This window comes from Coenobita brevimanus, chromosome 34 (assembly GCF_032717465.1).
Source record: "Coenobita brevimanus isolate Jiangsu-jjx chromosome 34, ASM3271746v2, whole genome shotgun sequence".
NCBI lineage: Eukaryota > Metazoa > Arthropoda > Malacostraca > Decapoda > Coenobitidae > Coenobita > Coenobita brevimanus.
In genome coordinates, this window is record NC_136987.1 from 18,042,168 (window position 1) to 18,056,115 (window position 13,948).

Below are 13,948 nucleotides of genomic sequence, written 5' to 3' on the forward strand. Positions count from 1 at the left end.
GGAGGCAGTTCGAAACCTAAACTTTAATTAATGAATTTGGTTTGAAATTTTAGCAAACTGACCCACGCCTAATTGATTAATCAAATAATTAAAAAATCAAGAAAATTCAGTTAACTAAGTTAACTTGACATCAACGACATTAAATGAACCAAATATATGCTAGAAATTGTCTAGTTCCTGCGCTCCAATAACTCCATTTTCTTGTATGCTCTTGCTGGCAGACAATCTGATTCAGCTCAGGAGAGACTTTAGCATCCAGATTTTAGCTACAGGTATAATTAACCGCTTTACTAGTATACGTTCTTTTTAAGCTAAGTAAAATAGACCACTGTGATTATATTACAGAGATTATCCTTGTGAAGTGGTTAATCAAATCAACACCTGAAGCCATCCTAACTCCTTCAGCTACCTTTTAGTTTATATTGCCAATTCCAGACGATCTTACTCAGCTAGGGAATATCCTCTTAGTAAAGGATTAATGAGGGCACAATGAGACCTTTCACTGGAAAAAAAAAAGTGTATTTTTAAGGCGAATAGAACAGTATAGAGGCAGCACAAATGCATTCAATGAAAACATCATCGAAATGAAGTGATTTAGTAAAGATAAAAGATCTCACATTCGGAACACGTAAAATGAAATGGAGGAAAAATATGAAAGTATAAAAAAATAAGACAGTTAACGAGTTAAATCCACGGGCAGATAAGGTCTTTTGTGAGGTGAAAGAAAACGAGATCAAACAAGATTTGATTTATAAAAATGTAGGTTCCGAAGAATACACGCTGCGGGGGAACAATTTACGAGCGGGAGATTGCGTTCATGGACGCACTCCAAATTGTTGACACTGCTCCTTCGTAGACTAGCCCCTTGTGTGTGTGTGTGTGTGTGTGTGTGTGAGAGAGAGAGAGAGAGAGAGAGAGAGAGAGAGAGAGAGAGAGAGAGATTAAAACAAAATTGCCACTGCCACAAGTAGACGGTTTACTAAGCAGAGTTAAAAAAGGGTTAGTTTAGGTTACAATAATACTGGCTTTATAAATGATCTGAAAACATAATGACCACCACAGTAACCATATTTTCATTTCATTTATGCAGTGATAAGGATCGTAATTTATGTGCAGTGCACAGTGAATGAATATAAAATCAACTGAAACTGGTATATGCATTCCTTTACAATGCAAGTCTCAGCATTTTTCGCCTAATCCTTCACGGAAGCCATCTGTAATGTTTAGTTATTTTTAATTAATTCTCTAATCAGACTTATTATTTTTAAAAGTTTGTCGTTGTTACCTTCATACGATTGTATTTTCCTTTGAGATTTTTCAAAATGGAAAGATTAAGTATAGCAATCGGCAACCATTCAGTTACAGAAGGTTCATTTAAAATAAAGATATCTGAAGGTAACGAAAACAATTATAACACATCATCGTAGTACTTAACAGCAGATAACAGTGCTCCTTTCATGGAAGTTGCCAGGACGATAAAGGGTTAAGTATGGGGTTTATTGCGGCTACTGAATCATAATTTTACGGGTTACTGGTAAATATCGTAGCTCAAAAGAGTTAAAAAGGGATTCTCCTTTGGCTGACAACGGACCAGTTCATCCTTCATGGGAGAACGTCTCATCTGTCAATGAAATTTTAGTTTTATTCTGGGTATCGCCACCTGACTGTGTATGTCATACTTGAGTAATTTCTGGTAAATGCCCCATGTTCTAAAGCATATTTTTCCTCTCTGGTTAACTCCTGCCGAGCTTATCTAACACCAGATTATTTAGCTCTTTAACTGGATATTCTTCGGTGGAAAGTGAGCCAAATTACTTTCTTAAGCACTGTTCTCTGCTAAATCAACAGTATACTGTATTTCTTCTGATTATTTATTCCACCGAATATGGTCGTTCTAAATAATAGCCCCTGCATCAGAAAGAACGACAAGATCTTATTCTTGATGGAAGGAACATTCAGAGTAATACCGACATACGCATTTTCTAAGATGCATTGAGGAATCCATGGACTTTTAACCCCTGCTCTCCCCTCCGGCCGTCTGCCCCCATCCCGCCAACCCATCCCATTTCTCCAAACACACAGGGACCCACCAGTACTCTCCTTCTCGCTCCTGGTAACATATAAATGTTTCAAATTGAATCTGTTCACTCTTTATGTTCGCGGGTTCATGTCTAGGGGAAATCGGGGAGTGGAACGAAATATACACTTTTATATCTGTTGCCTGATTTTGTAATATAAGAGAAACAAGAATTTTAGTAAACAAATGTGATATATTCATGTTATCAAACTTTCACAATAGATATTAGCACCGCTGTATCCATCAGCAAAAGCCTTGCCTGAAGGGATATTTTGTTCGAATTGCATAATACAGTCGACCCTCTGTCTTCGCGGAGGTTAGAGGCCTGAGACCCCCGCGAAGATCGAAAATCCGTGTAAAACTGGTGCCCCCCTAAAAACACCCCTAGCCCCCCATTTCCTTTTTTAATGAAAGAAAACCCCTGTGTACATGTCAATAAGCACTTTATTTATAATTAAAGTATGAAAAAAATAGTTTAATTGCGTAGGTGGATGGCTGCTCACACCGCTCGTCACAGCTACACTCTTACCCTCCATCACCGTTACCAGGATTTTCCCTCCCGTAACTTGTCCAGCAATTCTATCTTCGGAGATGTCTTGGCTGCTCTCTTAGGGCCCGTGGTAGAAAAAATGATGGTGTCACGGAGAGATCAGCGAGTGCAAGCACACACAAGCGTGGTCACAGTGAGAATGGGTTTCGGAACAATTCGCCGTCAAGTCAATTCGCAGTCACAACAATAACAAGACAATTCGTTGTCAGGACTTTTCGCCATCAAGACGATTCCCCGTCATTTATTTACTTACTATAATAGTCTTTTAAATATACGAATTTTAAAAGTGGTGGTGGTTTATTGTTTTTATAATAAATGTAGTGACATCTGTTGAGGCTCAGCCATATCTTTCCCCACAGTTTGCGTCCACTATGACCGATCAGAATAACACGTTGGATATTGTCATTTGAGATGAATATATACTTGTACCTCTTCAGAGTCGTTTTAAAATATACCCAGGATGTTGTAGTACCAATGAAAATTAATGAAGACAGCTACGGGTGACACTAGAATATAATTCAAAGTCGACTACAGTGAAGTAGAAACACGCTAATTATTGGCTAAAAGTGCAACTTATATATGATATCCAAAGCCTATGCTATTGAATGAACATAGACTTTGATAGATTCCCCTGAAAATTAGTTGTTAAAGTATTAATTATTCAAAAATAAGTATACAGTATTTATAGAATGACGAGGAATCGTCCAGGGTGCGAATTGTCCTGACAGGGAATCGTCCATGTTTTGACAGCGAATTGTCTGACGGCGAATTGACTTGACGGCGAATTATCTCGGAACCTGAGAATGAGAGAGCCTGCTGCGAGAGATTCAAAACAATGTGCGGGTGGCGCGGGTGACGCTGCGGGCGGTATGCAGCGTGTGGCGCGTGATTTGAATGTGTTTCCATTTTTCTCTGGATTTCAAAAACGGTGATTTGGTTACCCTGGTGACAAACCGCGAACAATCGAAACCCCAAACAGAGGAACCGCGAGGACAGAGGGTCGACTGTAAGCAACTCCTGTGCTCGTGAATGCGACAAGCCACGTACACGGGTTGCCCTACTAGATCTATGGCTGGCGGAAGGTGGAGCACTGCTCCTGGTCCCGTCTCAGCAGAACGTACGTCCGTATTTTTAAACTTTTCCTTCCCTTTTAGATGCATGAGAAGGTTATCCCTCGATGAAGTGGTATTCTAAATAAAATAAAAAAAATCTCTTTCGGAGCTGCTCGAAGGGCATGGTCTTCCCTTCCTGCAGCCGAAATTATTGGAACTTGACGGAATCATTTGACCCGTCTCTTCAAAAATTCCTCCGCAATATTTGTGCGTTCTTTTGTAATTTATTGCCTTAAATAACTTAAAATCCTGATGAAAGGTACTGTACAATATTATTAATACGATTTATAACGATTTGCTGATTTTTAAAAAGTGCTATTTGTATCTCTTTAAAACTGTTAGCTATGTCGGCTAAGATGGTTAGCCAGACATAAACAGAGCTGATGACGTACTACTTACAATATTCATCCAGTCTTATATGATCTGACACTGACAAATCTTATACATTATGGCCAGGGTCACACGAGCATTTTTTTTTTTTTTTCAAGAAATATTTGCTTGTAAATTTGCCCGGAAAAGGAAAATCTGCCATCAAGGTCACACGAGTGGTTTGGCTCATGTCTTCAAACTGGAAAAAAAAAAAAAGTGAGCGCCGCCATGTGAGTACATGAGACGGACATTAACAAGTGATGCTTACATTTATGAATACAAGATTAAAGATAATAATATTCCTTGATTATAATTTATCAAAATAGCGTCGTGAAGAGTGAACACCACTGCTGTGGTGTATTATTTTATGAATTTATTGCTCCACCATACCAAATATCAGCAGGATGGGTCGGTTTTAGCTTAACAGGGCCACCAACCTGAACATTTTCTCTTCCCTTCTAAGGAAATCTGGATACCAATGGAAATCAAAACTCCTTTGATGGGAAGGGAAAGTTTAGGGAAAGGATTATTTTTAAGATTACGGCTGTTAATTTCTTAACACAGGCAGACGATTTGACTCAGCTTAAGACAGGATTATCGAACGTAAGTGCTTAGATGCTGTATACTCGTAGTTTATGACTTTGCCCCTTCATCACCGCAGATCTTTCTGTATTTGAATATCATCTGCTGATCCCATAATTAATGTAAACAAAGTTATCATACTAAGAGAATGAGAACAATTGGAATAAATATAAAAAATAACCAAGTTCACGTAATAGATCACATACTGAATTCATAACCCTTTCAGCCTGGGAACATCCTTTTAGATGCCGTAATATGTCAAGCAGTGGCTCTGTTAATCTCTCACTAACGATTATCGGACTTGAGATGCTTCATTCCTGAAAGTTTTATCGACTTCAGCGAAGTCACACCACACCATACCACACCACATCGCGCAGCATACAATACCATACCACCCTCTCGCACTACAACACGGAAAATTACCCTCACACATTGAACCACGCCATATCAAGGACACTAACCAAAGTCCACTGAAGCCTCTGCATCTAGGACATCTTTGCTTGTTTCATGTTGTTCTAACAACATTTTATTTATTCAGCTGTGCACCATCTTCCCATAGTCAAGGGGTTAACGACGGCTGTATCTGGCACCTCCAGTTAAAAAAAAAAAAAAAAAAAAAAAAAAAAAGAGCTGAATGTATTTGTTAAGAAGTGCGATGAATAAAAAAAAAAAAAGTAATTGCAGTTAAAATCTCCACCCATTAATACGGAATCTGTTCCTGAGATACACAAAATTGTCTGGTCATTGTATATTAAAACGTGTTGAAAAACTGCTATGAACAGGCCAATCATGGTTTTGTAATTTGAATAAAAAACAGACCATTAATAAAACAAATATACAAAAGTAGGTTTTATAAGTATTTATAAATTTTTGCTCTTCTTTAAAATTAGAGGATAGATCAATAGTTGTAGCCTTGCAGGAGCCTCATAAGCTTAAGTTGAAATATGCCTATAACCCCCCCCCCAGCCTAGCTTCATGTAGTTGTATGTAACCTACAATCCAGACACAACTGCCTCTGAGTATGACAGTAACAGTGGTATATATTACTTCTTACTTCTAAATCGTGTTCATCAATGTGACATTTTTTGTTTAGTCACCCAAAGTAAAAATGAACAATCTTTCAAACTCATGGGAAAATACTCTGATAGTGGCAGAGGGAAAAAACGTTCACAAAAATGTAAATTTGTCTCTTCCCTGAGTCGGGGAAAAAGGTAAAAGTCAATATTTGAAGCTGTTGCTCCAGGTCTCCCCTCGTCACCCACCTTTCCCAGAGGTCATGAATAGTACACCGTTCGGATAAAATTGTGATGGGAATTTTTAAACTCTTTCCCTCTCTCTCTCTCCCTCTCTCTCTCTCCCTCTCTCTCTCTCCCTCTCTCTCTATCTGTTTATCTATCTATCTACCTCACTTTGATGAAAGCGCTGACGCCAAAAAACTAGCATCATCAGTAAAACAGTAAATTACACTTACTGATTTCCTGCTTATAAATCCTTTCACCCCTCATAAAGATTTTATGCCTCTTTTCATTTTCCCATCACTTTTCAGTGAAGTCACTGATGTAACAATTTTTAGGCAATGATCTGCCCTGAAGTAAAATTATTTATTTCAGTTATGGATTTTTATTTATTAACCTCTTCAGTCTAGTAGAAAAGCTGAGAAGAATACTGAACATTCTTTCTTCTTTTTCGAACTATCGGTTCTTTGGTGAAAGCATTGACGCAGCAATATTTAACCCTCTCGCTGCTGTTGGTACACTTACATATTATGTTGCAGATAACAACACAACATTATTGTACAACTGAGAGAAATTCTAACAGATTAAGTCTTCTACTGAGGAGTAGACTGTAGCACCATTCGAGCAGGGCAGTACTCCCAAGGTGGATGGAAAGCTGATGACAGGGAGACCTGGAGCTTCCGTTTCATCAGCCCTCGGGACTAGGTCCAGACCATCCCCCTTTGCTGAACTTTTTCAGTGTCTCAGTAACACAGAGAGTAGGTCAACATGCTCTCCAAAATAAGTTTCTCTAACTATCAACACCAAACTGCATGCACAGTACACACTACACTTCCTTTTCCAAAAAAAAAAAAAAAAAAAGTCATGGCAGCACTACACGTGGCCTCGGAGTCCCCAGGGGGGGGGGGAACATAAATACCCCCACCTTCTGCCCCTCTCCCGGTGATGACTCGAGCTGCCTGGAACCACTGTCTGACTCTTCTTCATTTCTGCAACATTCGCGGCCTTTCCTCTAATTTTCGCTCTGTTCAGCACCACCTCTCCTTCTCTAAACCTCACCTTCTTTTTCTAAATGAGACTCAGCTGTCTGAGGCAACTGAGAGCAAACCCTTTTCTGTATCCTCCTACTTTCTCTATACTCATTTCAAAGCCAAAGGTGGATGTTGCATATATGTACGCAATGACCTATCTTGTTCTCGTGTTCCTGAACTCGATTCTTCTGATTTCTCTACACTCTGGCTTCGGCTTTCTTGTCATTCTCTGACTAAATGTATCTGCGCTGTTTACTTATCCCCTAATTCTACTGACTATAAAAAATTCTTTGACTATCTTACTTCTACGATGGAACACATTCTATCCATTTCTCCTTTCTCTAAAATCTCCATTCTAGGAGATTTCAATATTCACCACCACCTTTGGCTCTCCTCTCCTTTCACTGATCCACCTGGTGACCTAGCCTATACCTTTTCTATCCTTAATGACCTAGAGCAGCTTGTACAGCCCCTACCCATATCCCTGACTACCTTGGAGAGAGCTCCCACATACTTGACCTCTTCCTGACTACTAATCCTTCTGCTTACACTGTTAATCTTTTCTCTCCGTTGGGCTCCTCCGATCACAACTTTATCACCTTAACGTGTCCTATCACTCCAGTCCGGCCTGTGGACCCTCCAATGAAACGACGTCTGTGGCACTTTGGAGCTGCGGATTGGGAGGTCCTCAGGCAGTACTGCTTTGATTTTTCCTGGAATAATTATTGCTTCCATTGCAGGGAGCCATCTGGGTGTGCCTTGCGCATTATGGAGGTTATTCTCTCTGGCATGGAAGCATACACTCCTTTCTCATATCCTCTGACTAATGCAAGAAAACCTTGGTTTAATCACGCTTGTTCTAATGCTGTCCGCAACAAGGAGAGGGCCTATAAATGGTACCAGAGCCATCCCACCTCTGAATCACATCTTTCATACGTTTCTGCCCGGAATTATACTAAGTCTGTTCTTCGCTCTGCTAAAAATAATTTCATCCGTACTAAATGCTCTCAACTCTCCAACTCGAATTCTTCCCGCTCCTTCTGGCACCTTGCCAAAAACCTTTCTAACAACTTTACCTCATCATCCTTCCCTCCTCTTTTCTAGTCTGATGGCTCTGTAGCTATTTCTTCTACTGATAAAGCACATCTCTTCGCTCAGACTTTCTCCTCCAGTTCCACCTTAGACGATTCCGGTGCTGTTCCTCCATCACTTCCCCCCTCTGACTTCCTCATGGCTGACATTAAAATTTCTTCAGCTGATGTATTTTCTGCCATCACTGGCCTCAATACTAACAAGGCATATGGGCTTGATGGAGTCCCTCCTGTTGTTCTCACGAACTGTGCTTCTGTGCTTACACCCTGCCTAGGCAAACTCTTTCGCCTTTGTCTATCAACTTATACCTTTCCTTCTTGCTGGAAGTTTGCTCTCGTTCAGCCAGTCCCAAAGAAGGGTGACAATTCCCAACCCTCTATCGTCCAATTGCTTTAACATCCTATATCTCAAACGTTTTCGAGTCAATTCTTAATAGAAAATTTTTAAAGCATCTTTCCTATCACAACCTTCTTTCTGATCGTCAGTATGGGTTCCGTCAGGGATGCTCCACTGGCGATCTTCTCACCTACATTTCAGACTCCTGGTCATCCTCCTTTCGGGACTTTGGCGAAAGCTTTGCCATTGCACTTGACATCTCAAAGGCTTTCGATCGAGTCTGGCATAAATCTTTAATTTCCAAACTGCCCTCTTACAGTTTCTATCCTTCTATCTGTGCCTTTGTCTCTAGCTTCCTTTCTGGTCGTTCTATAGCCACTGTTGTAGACGGCCATCGTTCTTCTCCTAGATCTATGAACAGCTGTGTTCATCAGGGCTCTGTCCTATTGCCAACTCTCTTCATTTTTATTCATCAATGACCTTTTAAGCTATACATCTAACCCAATCCACTCATATGCTGATGACTCCACCCTTCACCTTTCCATTCGGTTCCCGCAACGTCCATCTCAGCAGTTACTTCAACAAACAAGGGACAAGGGTATGGCACACCTAATGTCTGACTTCGCTCGTATCTCTGACTGGGGTAAAAATAATCTGGTTGTTTTTAATACATCAAAGACTCAGTTTTTACACCTATCAACCCAACAAAATTTTCTGCAGGTACACCCATTAATGTTTAATAATATTCAGCTCAATCCTGCATCATCCTTGAACATGCTTGGGGTTTCATTTACTCGGGACTTATCTTGGAAAGATCATATTAAATCTCTTGAAAAATCTGTTTCCAAGAGATTAGGTGTGCTAAGCTGACTCCGTTCCTTCTTTACCCCTGCACAATTGTTGACTCTATACAGGGGTTTTATCCGCCCCTGTGTGGAGTACAACTCTCATTTGTGGGGAGGCTCCCTACATACAGCTCTTCTTAATAGGATGGAGTCAAAGGCTTTTCGTCTCATTAACTCTTCTCCTCTTACTGACACCCTTCAACCTCTGTCTCTTTGACACACTGTTGCATCTTTATCTCTTTTCTATCTCTACTTCAATGGTCACTGCGCCTCTGAACTGTCTGCATGCATTCCTCCTCTTCTACGACGGGCGCGTAGCACCCGTCTAGCAGCAAATTCTCATCCCTTTTCTGTCCAACTCTCTAATGCAAGAGTTAACCGTTACTCCCAGTCTTTCATTTATGCAACAGGTCATCTCTGGAACTGTCTCCCTCTGTCTGTATTTCCTGCTTCCTATGATCTCCAGTCTTTCAAGCGCAGTGTGTCCAGGCATCTCGAAATGATCGAATCTTGAATTTGGCTCTCTCTTGTATTTTGTTTTTCTCTTGGAAGGAACAATAATTGCGGGCTCGCGGCATTTGGTTCCTTCTTCCTCGCATTAAAATAAAACTGTTGTGTCAGTTTTCTGCTAGTGTCAGACTCAGGAAATTAAAAAAGCCTGTTGTAAACGATTCTGCTTCGTCAAGAAAAAAATGTAGCATTCAATTAGTTATACAACCGTCTGTTATAAAAGAAGTTCATCATCATCCACACCCACCTTCTCTAAACTACACGAGGTTGGCGAGCTTCAGAAACAGGAATAGAACAATAAAATAGCTAATGAACAAACAAAAGCATGGCCCTCTGAAACAGAACGGGTTTAATGTTTCATTTTACAAATCCCCAGATATGTTACATGTTAGGTCGTTAAGTATTGCATTGTATTATTTAAGTATTAGAGATCTAATAAATAGAATCCTGATAAATAATTATTTACCTAAGGAGGAGGCTCGGCGATGGTTAGGCATGATACGGCTGACTATAATATTGAACTACGGGGAACTCTTTTTAAGTTGATTGGTGCTGTTCACCTTCAGTACATTAAAGCCTCACTACCGCCAGAGAACATTACCAATAACACTTGCACTGAGGAACAAACAAGTAACTCTGGATTGGTGAGTGTCATGGGGCGTGGCCATCCCTTCCCTGCCACTGCAACACACTTTGGATGACAGTTATTTAACCATCAAGGAATACTGTGTGGTACTGACTTGGCATGGTAGATTTGTTCACGGGAGTATTCTACGATATGGAAACGAGATATGTATTTTGTAGAAATATTCTGCAGTATTCTAGGAACCAAGACCTGGATCCAGTAATGCCCTTACGATCAATTCCCTATTGTTACTCAGGTTTTGATTTGCAGGAAGGACTAGGAGGCTGTCAAGTCTTCCTCTGTCTTCTGTTCTACCTTCATAAATGAATCTTACTTACGAGACGAAAATCACAGCAGGTTACAAGTGTTTTCTGCAGGATGATTGGGGAAAAGAATGAAAAGTTTTCCTTTGTCTAGTTCTTTCTGTAAAATCATATCTACATTACAACAGGGAATCAATAGTAAATATGTCTGAGAATCCTACCCATCACATGTACAATGCTTATACAAAATAGTAGGTAATATATAAACCAGAAATATCCATATTAAAATATCAGGAACCAACAACAATATAATGTACAGACTTTGGATGGCAACTTGTTCCTTTTCGTCTTGACGGAAATTTGCTCTTATTCAACCTGTGCCGAAGAAGCGTGACAATACTCAGCGCTCTAACTATCGCCCAATTGCTTTAATATCATGTTTTTCAAAAGTCTTTGAGTCTATTCTTAATTAAAAACTTTTAAGCACCATTCCTATAACAACTTTCTTTCCTATCGTCAGTCTGGGTTCTGCCAGGGACGCTCCACTGGCGACCTTCTCACATACCTTTCACGCTCCTAGTCAACCTCCTTTCAGGACTTTGGCGAATGCTTTGCCATTGCACTTGACATCTCTGGGCTTTCGATCGAGTATGGCATAAAAATGTGTAGTTTCCAAACTGCTGTCTTACGGTTTCTATCCTATGTCTGCCTTTACTGTATACCTAGCTTCCTTTCTGGTCGGTCTGTAGCTGCTCTTTTAGATGGCCACCGATCATCTCCTTGTGCTATCTATAGTGGTGTTCCTCAGGGCTCTGTCCTACCACCAGCTCTCTTCCTTCTATTCGCTAATGACCTTCTAAGCTGTCCATCTAATCCTATCCACTCATACACTGATGACTTCATCCTTCACCTTCCCATTCGCTTCCAGAAGCGTCCATCTCAGCAGTTACCTCAACAAATAAGGGATGACGCTATGGCACACCTAATGTCTGACTTGCCTCATATATCTGATTGGGGTAGAAAGAATCTTATTGTCTTTAATGCAACAAAAAATCATTTGTTACATCTTTAAACCCGACAATATTATCCGCAAGTTTATTCTCTAATCTTTAACAATATCCGTCTCAATAATGCATCACCTTTAAACAGACCTGGGGTTTCATTCTCTCGGGGTTTATCTTAGAAAAGTCATATTACCTCTCTTGTAAAATTTGCTTCCAAGAGGTTAGGTGTGCTAAGCCGACTTTGTGCCTTCTTTACTCCTGCACAGTTGTTGAATTTAAACACGGGTTTTATTCGCCCATGTGTAGAGTACAACTCTCATGTGTGGGGAAGCTCCCTACATACAGCTCTTCTCAAAAAAGTGGAGTCAAAGGCTTTTCACCTTATTAACTATCCTCTTCTTACTGGCCTCCTTCAACCTCTGTCTCTTCGCCGCACTGTTGCATCTTTATCTCTTTTCTATCACCACTTCGATGGTCACTGCTATGCTGAGCTGTCTGCTTGCATCCCTCCATCACTATGGCGGGTGCGTAACATCCGTCTAGCAACAAACTCTCATCCCTTTCTGTCCAACTCTCGAATGCAAGAGTTAACCGTTAGTACCAGTCCATCATGTGTGCAACAGATCAACTTTGTAACTGTCTCCCTTTGTCTGTATTTTGTACTGCCTATGATCTTCAGTCTTTCAAAAGCAATTTGTCCATGCATCTCGAGATTAACAGATCTTGAATTTGGCTTTCTGTTATGTTTTTTTTTTTTTTTTTTTTTTATGGAGGGAAAAATTTTGCGTGCTCCTGGCCTTTGGCTCCTCTCTTGCATAAAAAAAAACGTATTATTAAAAGCTAGTAATATTTTTAAGATACAACAAAAGGTAGCAGGCAGTTTGGAAATAATCTGTTAAGGAATCATGAATAACCACAGATTATGAAGGGCAAGTCTTTTAGGAACTAGGAATGTCTTACAGCACAGAATTAGGAGATTAAAGTGTCCACCAACCAGGAATATTACACGCTCAAACATCTGAATGGTTGATGTTATAGGTAACATGGGCTTTATAAGGAACTGATTTAGTATGACAGGTGTTTAGGAAAATGAGATAATTTACGATATACACAAACACGACGGAAGAGATATTGAAAACCAGGAATAATTTACGATATAACTTTGCATGGCATGTATTTCGAGAATCATTTAGTTTGAAACAAAAATATTTCATGATACAGGGCTGGGATAAGTATTCCGGGAGCCCGCACTGTTATACGGAACAAAATAAAATGTGATCCATGGCTCTGACATTAACCTTTATCATTAACCCGCTGACTGCACGGGATTTCTGTGCTCTGAATCGCATTGTTAAGGGATAATTAAAACTCACAACCAAAGCTAAACTAATACTCTGAAAGTTTTATAGAGACTGTTTTTTGATCCACTGACTACATATTACTTATGTCTGTTTAATAGCCTCTCCTAGAGTTAGTGAGCTTAATTATTATCAGAGTCTGACTATCTCAGAGGATGAGTCAGGTGGAATAACTGAGACAGAAAGGAAGTAGAAAACAATAGCAGTGCAGGTAGGTACCCCTAAGTTTTATTCTTATCCTTATCTATGCATTCTTCACGTAGCATCGCTATCTACTGTAATTACATGTTTCATATCGGCCATCAATATTGTGTTCCCTATATCTGCTTCATGTTCACCATTCTCTTACTTTACTGTTGCTGCAACAATATATCCAGATCTTCCATCAGATCAAGGTTTCCTTTACTCACCAGCACATGAATAGCTTTCCCTTACATAATTTTTCCCTTCTGTATGTCCACTTACATATATGAGCTCTCACAACCATTTACATAACACCGAACCAATCTGTAAGGATCCCGTTCATTGTCTGCACCGCACATATATTGACATTCTGCCTCCCACCATCCCCTGTGTCTGTCTCCTCCCTCCATTTTTAGCCTGCCGCACAACCCTGTCCAAATATGTACCGTACAACCGTCGGAGCAACAAACGCCTTTGTATCACTTCAACATTGGTATTGAACCATTCACTCAGACTACATTTATCCATAAGTGTAATGTCTTTTTCACCATACACCATTTTTCTATACACACTGTCTATGCTTTATACAGCTTCTTAAATGCCATAAACGTCATACAGCTCCTCTCACACGCTGTCTCCACGGTCTGTGTTACTGCAGTTGTTTGATAAACACATACCCTGCCACTCTGGAGTTCATGTGGACGTGTATGGAAATTGTTAGGAGTACTCCGAGATGGTTTGATTTGTGAATCTACTGGAGAGTGAGAGATTGACTA